Consider the following 9,211-nt stretch of genomic DNA (forward strand, 5'->3'; position numbering starts at 1 on the left):
TTGCCATAACACTGTGGCGTTTAGCAACTTCTATTGAATACAGAAGTCTAGGTCACATCTTTGGAGTCGGAAAAAGTACTGTGTGTCAGATTGTCAATGAAGTCTGCCTTGTGATACAAGAAGATCTTTTCCCTGAGTTTGTTTGTATTCCGCGCGATGCCAGGCTTAAAGAAACCATGCGGATTTTCGAGGACAATTGGGGGTTTCCGCAAGTGTTCGGGGCAGTGGATGGGTCGCATATACCAATTTTGTCGCCACAGGACAATCCGAATGATTATTTTAACCGAAAGGGTTGGCACAGTTTGAACATCCAAGCAGTTGTCGACCCGAACTACATGTTTATTGACTTAAATGTTGGGTGGCCTGGCAGTGTTCATGACGCGAGAATACTAGGAACATCATCATTTTACCGCAAAGCAGAACAGGGCATCCTTGTTGAAAATCTGAAACAAACTATTAATAATGTTGATATCCCTCCATTAATTCTCGGAGATCCTGCTTACCCTCTGCTACCTTGGCTTATGAAGCCGTATCCTGTTAATGCGAAAACTAATCGGGCCGAGAAACACTTTAACTATCGCCTGAGTCGTGCACGGGTAGTAGTCGAAAATGCTTTTGGGCGACTCAAAGGACGATGGCGAATTCTACTGAAACGGGTAGACTGTCATTTGGATAATATTCCGTGTACTTACTATCCATTAAATCCTCTTCCTGCTCATTGGATTGGTCATCCTCCACTACTGCCTCAGCCGATGACGATTCCAGCAACGCTGGTGGGTTCATGCAAGGACGCCTTCCCAATACTTCGTCCAGATCATTAAAGTAGCTGCACGTTGTGCGCGCTCTTCCCGATCTGTTGTTGTTATCAACAACTTTCTTGTACGTGTTTCTTAATCTCTTGAGGCGATTACTCACTTGCAGAATAGATTTTATTATGATCCCTCGCATTGCCAGTTTTTCTGCGATGTCTTGATAGACTACTCGATTTCTCGATGTCCCCGTTAGTTGTTCATGAATAAAATCAGTTTTCCAGATCTCCAAAAGAGCGACGTTCTCCTCGTGTAACCATAGTTTTGCTCTTTGTTTGGCCATTTATATATTTATACTAGTATATTAGTGAAAATACTGAAATGTGTAGATCGAAACTGTTGTTATTGTGACTATAGGCAATGCCCGTTAAGGTGGTCAGAACTTTGACTAACAAAATGCTCTACCTTTAAGAAACATTGTAAAAACAATGTATAAAATTTCTCTGATTAGATTTAGATGGAGCCCCTTTGGTTATACATTGTTGTTTTTTTACATTGCGATTGTGTTTTCGTGTTGTGACGTACTAATTCCGACCCGAGTCGCGCGTTCACACGGCAAAAATGAACCAGGACTCGAGTCGTTTTCGACCCGAGTCGTTTTCGAACCGAGAAAACGTCCGTGTGAACGCTCGTCCCGGGACGCATTTGACACGGGTCGTTTTCGACCCGAGTTCCTTCGCATCGTGTGAACGCGGCTATAGTCATAGTAGTGTCTAGTGTGGTAGTTATAGCATATGGCTGCTACAGAATTATAGTGGATATAGTAGTGCAGTAGTTATAGTATTTTTTTATTTATCTAGCTCGTATAGTAGTATATATAGCACTATACATATTAGATGTAGTATATACAGCTGTTAAAATAGCATAGTAGCAGGAGTAAATAATCACAATTTTGTTATTGACACACATTCATTTTACTCATGATAGTAGTTATAAACTAGAGCACTCATGCAGAGAGCGCAGATCTCCGCCAAGGCAGCTCAATTCTGTCACTGTAAAACAATTAATTAATTAATTAATTAATTAATTAAATAATTAATTAGATCCGGACCACCAAAATGTAATCAATTCTAAGTAACCCCATTTCTGACCTATCCTGAAAATTTAATTAATTAATTAATTAATTAATTGGATCCGGATGACCACCAAAATGTAATCAATACTAAGTTAGCCCATTTCTGACCGATCCTGAAAATTATATGACAATCCGTCCATAACTTTTTTAGTTAGGCTGTATACAAACAAACCCACAAACCAACAAACACACGCCGATGAAAACATAACCTCCTGCCAACCTCTTGGCGGAGGTCAATATAGCTGTCATAATAGTATGTAGTGTTATAGTAGTATAGTAGTTATAGTATATAGCTGTTATGATAGTATGTAGCGTTGTAACAGCATAGTAATTATTTTTGTAGTATTGCTGTTTCTGCTCCGAGAGATCACAAAATTGCGTTTACACTTTATATACATGGCAGCATGATACATAACATGCACATTAGCACAGATAGTATACGCTTCCACAAATCGTATATATATAACATCATATATACATTAACATTACATTAACACATTATAAGCTTACACGAATAATAAATATAGCATAATACGTCATACGTCATGCATCATACACATTACATTAACACATTATAAGCTTACACGAATAATAAATATAGCATAATACGTCATACGTCATGCATCATACGTCACCATACATTAACACAGCTAATATAAGATTATACTGACAATAAATTTGACATCATACATTAACACAGATAGATGTGGTATAAAAAATAATCAAAAATAGGCGTTGCATCAAAGAGAGATAAAGATGTTATATCATGATATAACACGTCAAATAATGAGCTTTTGTTGGCATTTTATGATACAAGACCACATGTAGGCCTATGTAGGGTGTCTAACGCATTTTCCTTTTGCTATGCATCTTTTGTCGAATGGCTCTTAGACTATCGGAAGTGTTTGGCTTGGCTGGGCATTATTGGTAGCGCTCTCGAGACTACTTATACCTCGTACAGACTACGAATTTGATATATATATGGTACTAAACTAGCGCGCCTTAGACGCGCGTATAACGCGCGCTAAAAAAAATTGCAGTGTGTACACGCTATCCCGCTCCAAATACGCGCTGGCCCGTACCAAGGTGGCCCCCCTTACGAAGCAGGGCTCTCTTGGTGCGCACCAAGTTATCCCGCTCTAACTCTGTGTCTGTACGCAATCGGTGCCTAACGCGTGCTAAGTTTCGCAATGCGTATTTATTATACTCCTGTCGCAGGGGTATAATATACCACGCTCGCTCGCTCGCTCGCTCGCACGCACGTTCGCTGTGCCTCACTGTCTACGGGGTGACGTGGCGAGCAGGGAACTGAGCGGTGGGAGAATTGATGACTCGTTTAGCCCGCTTCAGAGTTTTGTGTCTGTACGCTCCTAGTTAGCGCGCGTTAGACGCGCGTCTGACGCGCGTTAAAATTCGTAGTCTGTACGGGGTATTAAATTTATACTAGCACGCGTAGCGATTTAATGAAGCTGCTACTATTGCGGTAGTCCTGAGTAACAAGCGTTCTCGAGTGACATCACAACAAGCGATCGAATAAGGAAGACGACGTCACAGCTCATCACGTGATAGTCATTCGAGCTATAGCACGTTGATGTCGTGCGATCAATTAATTCCCGTGACCCGTGACGTCCCACAGGGATATGAACGTCGTCTCGTATATACGTGTTATTGAACAAGTGACACGTCTTACCTGTCTTCCACGTTGCAGACGACCAATGTAAATTAACACGTAACAAAAAACGTTACACGTAACATCGTAACATGTAATTTGGACGCCCACTTCAGAAAATCGTGACATTCTAACAAAAGGATTTACATTACGTTGTGTTTGCATCGCGAGAATGGCATCGGAACCCGACCCTAAGAACCAGGCAGTTTAACTAGGCGCCACTATACGCGCCACTAGGAAAGAAACTCGGCTGTTTTGACTCATTTTGACACGTACACAGATTAGTTTGCGGAGCTGTACGCTAGCGACATACAGCTCAACGAGGACGTGTTATGTTGCCGTGGCATCCAAACAGTCGCGCGCGCTAATAACCCACGCAGCGGGGAATTAATATTTGACGCGCCTCCACGAAGGAAACCTAAATTGCGCGCATTGTCGGGGCCTGTGCATGCATAATTAACGGACAGCCGCCGCACATCTCATCATGGATGCGTCTTTGTTATACAGCGAACCTCCTGCATATCGTTATATCGTACTATAGATTGTTAGATATCTTAGATCGTTAGATACAGGTCACACACTACGTGGTGATATATAAATAGTACTATATATATATATTATAGTATATATTATCTATAATATCATAATTAGTTGTAATATTCTCGGTTGTAGTTACTGGTGTGTATGTGTTCGTACGTACTGCGCGGTATGCGTCATGCGTGTGATGCTTGTGTGTTGTGTGCTGTGGTGTGGTGTGTTGTGGTGTGTGTGTGTGTTGTGCGTGCGTGCGTGCTGCGCCGTGCGTGCGTGTGTGTGTGTGTGTGTGTGTGTGCGCGCGTCTGTGTATGTGTGCGTGTGTGTGCCTATCATATCTATGATACCCCTGTGTACCTTGCATGCAGTTACCGGTCGAAGAATCGAATGAGTTGATCCTATGCTGTTGGTGCTGCCGGACTGGACCAATCAATATCAAGGCCTCCGTCCAGAAAACTGGATTTAGTCCGGGAGAGAAGATAACGGTGGAAACAGTTGTCACTAACGGGAGCACTCGTGGCGTGACGGCTTGCCTAATGGCTCTGAAAATGGTAAACCCTTTTTGGAGGCTCTGATATATATATAAATATATTATATTAAATCTATGCATAGATCAGGTATCCCAGGCAGGTTCGGCTCTTGGGCAAAGCGAGCGCAGCGGCCTCTTGCGGCCTCACGTTTTGGCGCTTCGCATAAAAACGAACGTAGATTGATTCTTGTATGGTATAATTTTGTAAATAAGTGGGGGAAAATTCACTAATTGAAGAGTAATTGTCTGCATTACTGTTTTATTTGTAACAGTCTATCATACCCGTACAGCGAACTTTGGAAATTGCACAGTTATACAGTATAACAGTTGGGAAAAGAAGGGTCGCGCACCGTAAAACCTAATTTCGGTCACGCTTTTGATAAGGCCGAATATGATCTCATAGGTAACGAAGCAACATTATTGTCCATTGTAATAAAATTTTGAAGATGAAATCAACAGATGCAGTAAATTTCTATAATCGTCTTCGGCAGACTGAGTTGCCCAATCACAGACGGTCGCAGATGCATCGACACAGTGCGAAATGATACCTAAAGTTATTTGAATGTCACATAAATATTGTTTTTTATTGCAAAATCAGACAATACATGGGTCAGTAGATGGAGTTAAGAATTTCAATTGATCAAGAGCGCGTCACGTGTCAACTTCTTACGGCTTTGTCCACAGATGATTAATCCTACAGCGATTTTTTAAATATTTTAATTTCTAATGGGTTTCCGCTACCGACACACATGAGAAATCCGTACTTTCCTGAATTGGCGTATATCAACGTCGGAGTATGTAACGTAATGTTTATTACTTATACAGGTAGAAGTGTTTCATTCGACCACTAAATCACGAACTGTGCCAACCTCGATAGCTGTCGTGCAGAACAGAAGCGGTATTAACGCAGGCGAATCAAGCACCACGAGCAACACTCTGCTCGTGCCACGTGAAACGCCACCTAGCGGCTACATGGCCAACTGCACTGTCATCGATATAAGTTACATCATAGAGGTTCGTATGCGTGTGTGTGCGCGCGTCTCTGAGATACTGCTCTTGTTATGCGCGCGCACGCGTTGTAGGCGTGTGCGCAATTGTACATGATTTCTTACAACGAATAGAATGAAAAGTGTATTACGTGAAACGTATTGGTTATAGCAAACATAATTTAATAAAGCGCAAACAATCGATGATAAATCGGTAACATGTTGGCCGTGTAGTAGTAGTGCAATAGTGTGTGCAGTAGTGCAATATGTGTGTAGTGCAGTAGTATAGGACTGCAGTCGCCATCTACCGGTCTCCCCATCCTCTCCTCGGATATATTGCTGATTCTTTCTCATCTACTGCGCATCTTCATTGTAGGTGACGGCTCTACTGTCGGGCATTCACAGAGGCGATCTGAACGTAATCATACCAGTCTCCATCGGTCAGGCGTCGCAGCCCGAAACGCGGCACCAGATGGCGCCAGCAGCGGCAAGTAACGATGATCGCCCCGCCCCCTCGGCGCCTCCAGCGTACAGTCCCGCGCCACCTTACTCTGGCAGCAAAACCGACTGGTAATCGATGACAGAATGGATCAGTAATGACGGATCAATATGGCCGCATTGTACAACTAACAGATGGCAGCACCAATCAACGTCATCATCAAGCCACTGAGGAAGTCTCGTATCGCGATGTCATGCAATGTCGCGCAAATAGATATCAGTTCTGATCATGACTACTGATAATAATATGAGCAGTAAGCCGAGGTAATATATATATAATATATTATAAAGTGCAAAAAGGTCGGCTGGTATCAATATAATTACTGATAAATCGTTCCGATTCAGTCGTGGTAGAAGGACTTACAGAGTTATCATATCAACCTGATCCGTGCACGCAATGGGAAATAGAATTATCGGTAAACTCTGTATTAGATATTACCAGGAGTAAATCGTAACTTATTTATAACCTATAGTATATATATATATATATATTACTATAATATATATTATTATTATATATATTATTATTAATGATGATTTATTACTTATTATTATAAGTATAATATGTGATATATAACTGCGCCAAAGCTGTTCCAACGCCCTTGTTGAAAACGGGTACCAGTTGTCTTAGCCATAAAAACCAGACAAAACAATCCCATGGAGTTCACCCATACTACAAAATCAGCACTCGGCCGCAGTCGCCCCGCCCTCCCCGACTGCTGTGAGAAGCCAGCGAGGGGTACCATGGCAACTGTGGCCAAAGAAGCAAGTGGATCACAAAAACGCATAGGTTCACGACCTGGAACGCCAGCTCCAGCCCACTCCGCAAGTCCCAAATGTCTTGATGAGTAAAATGCGGCATGCAGAATGTATCTAAGAGACAAGGTGACAACGTCACAGCACCATGGAGCCAGTATTGGAAATGGAATGAAGCGTTTCTACGTTGGTAAAGAGAAGGAACGGTGTCATCCTGTGTGAGAAATGGAAAATGTGTGTGTGTGTGTGGTAGGTGTCAGCAGAATGTACGATGGGCGTATAAATGTGGGGCGGGCGACAAAAGAATCATGTTTAATATCGTGTTATTGCCGCAACAGGTGTGTGACGACGACGAAGAAGAAGAGGAGAGGGAGAGGAGAAGGAGAGGAGGAGGAGGAGGAGGAGGAGGAGGAGGAGCAGGAGGATGATGAGGAGGAGGGTGAGGAGGAGGAGCAGGAGGAGGAGGAATTGAGGAGAACTACAGAGTGCTTCGAAGAGTTGATGAATCGAGTACGACCGAATCCGCATCAACGACATAATGGGTTTTAATTGCGGTGCGAGTAAACTGGAAAGCTCAAAACAGGGAAAGTGGTGGGAGGATGATTGTTCGGGATGCCACTGAAAACCAGTTTAACGACCATCCCGTCTGATTGTGATGAGTTACAACCTATTATTTACTTCTGATGGTATCTGTGCGCGAAAAGATTAAATCCATTTGCTCGCACGGGAAAGGTCACTATAATTAAATGTACTTGACACGTGATATATAACTATATTTACCGCTATCGCTGAATGCACATTACTGTGATTAATAGTTGTGATAAAATAATTATATGGATGCATACGGAGAATTATTAGTATTATGCGAAATTAAATAATACCATAAAGTTATATCTATTTTACTTGTATTTATAGTATGCGATCAAGAACGGGAAGAGTGGGAGGCAGAGGGAACGTACGAAAGAAAAAGCTGAGGGAGAGAGAAAGTTTGATGGCGAAGGGAGAGTGAGAGGAGAACGAGGGAGAGGGGCGGAATAGATGGGTCGTATAACCGATAAGGATATTAGCAAAAGTAAGACAATTACACTTTACATCCTCAAGAATAACCTTTCAAAAGGATAGACTTTTTAAGAACGAAATTTTCATAATCGACGCATGATTATAGTATTAGTAGAGTTCGTGCGAAAGAAAGAATTTTGATGTGGGCCCATGCATCATGAGGAGTTGAGCAACATCAAATATGGCTGACAGCTGTAAGAAGCCCATAGCACGAAATTTAAACGCGGCTAGAAATGGCGCCTCAATCACTACCGGGCTCATTATGACTCAACAGGATACGTTAACGAGGTTTTTGTCCCACATTGTCTAATAATATGTATATATATATATATATATATATATATTATTGGATATAGGCCTATATATATAAACTTTTATACACAAATCTGAAACCATCTATACTTGAACACATAAAGTAAGTCGTATTTGACACATTCGCGTAAGGAAAAGGCTCAAACCTGCAGATGATTAAATTATTGCAACATTGTTATGTTGCCGATGTAATTTGGCACGGAGAAAAATCCATAAAAAAGCATCTGAGTGTATGACGCAATTATGGCCTGGCAAAACAACATTGATTTCTCTCCGCCGACACATACACGATGAATCAAGTAGACATTTATCGTTTTGTTAGATGCCGCGGGATAATTGACAAGTCGTTAAGACTAACCAGTGGTCGACCAACTAGTCCGAGTGAGAAGGCGTTGTGGCGCACGCTTGAATCATCACGCTGGTTGGACAGATTTAATACCACATGTCTACCACCAACCAAAGACTGAATGAAGCAGTTTGCACTCATGTTGACAAATCGAAACAAACGGCCTTGCGGTAATAAACTGTTACATATATCGCACATGCACGCACGCACGCACGCCCACGCACGCACACGCATGCACGAGCGATCAAGTATTTTATTAGCTAGTATTTTTTTTGCCTATGTTGCTGTTCGGGTATATTGTGAAATGTAGCAAAATTATACGAATCCCCTCTTTTGGTTATAGCCAGTGCACTGATACCATGGGCGTAATTAAATGCCATGGGGACACGGGGGACACGTCCCCCCACTTTTTGAAGGGTGCGGGACACACTATCAAATGTCCCTCCCCAGTTTTTTGAACATGCATGTGGTTCTGCATAATTATAAACCCCTTCTATAATATTCTTATTTTGTGCTTGTCTCCACTACACTATAAGTGAAAAAAATAGAAAGTATAAAAAAGACTCCTGATTGATATATAATTATATATATATATATATATATATATATGATATATATATATATATATATATATATAT

Source organism: Priapulus caudatus, unplaced genomic scaffold, assembly GCF_000485595.1.
Source record: "Priapulus caudatus unplaced genomic scaffold, Priapulus_caudatus-5.0.1 Scaffold26, whole genome shotgun sequence".
NCBI lineage: Eukaryota > Metazoa > Priapulida > Priapulimorpha > Priapulimorphida > Priapulidae > Priapulus > Priapulus caudatus.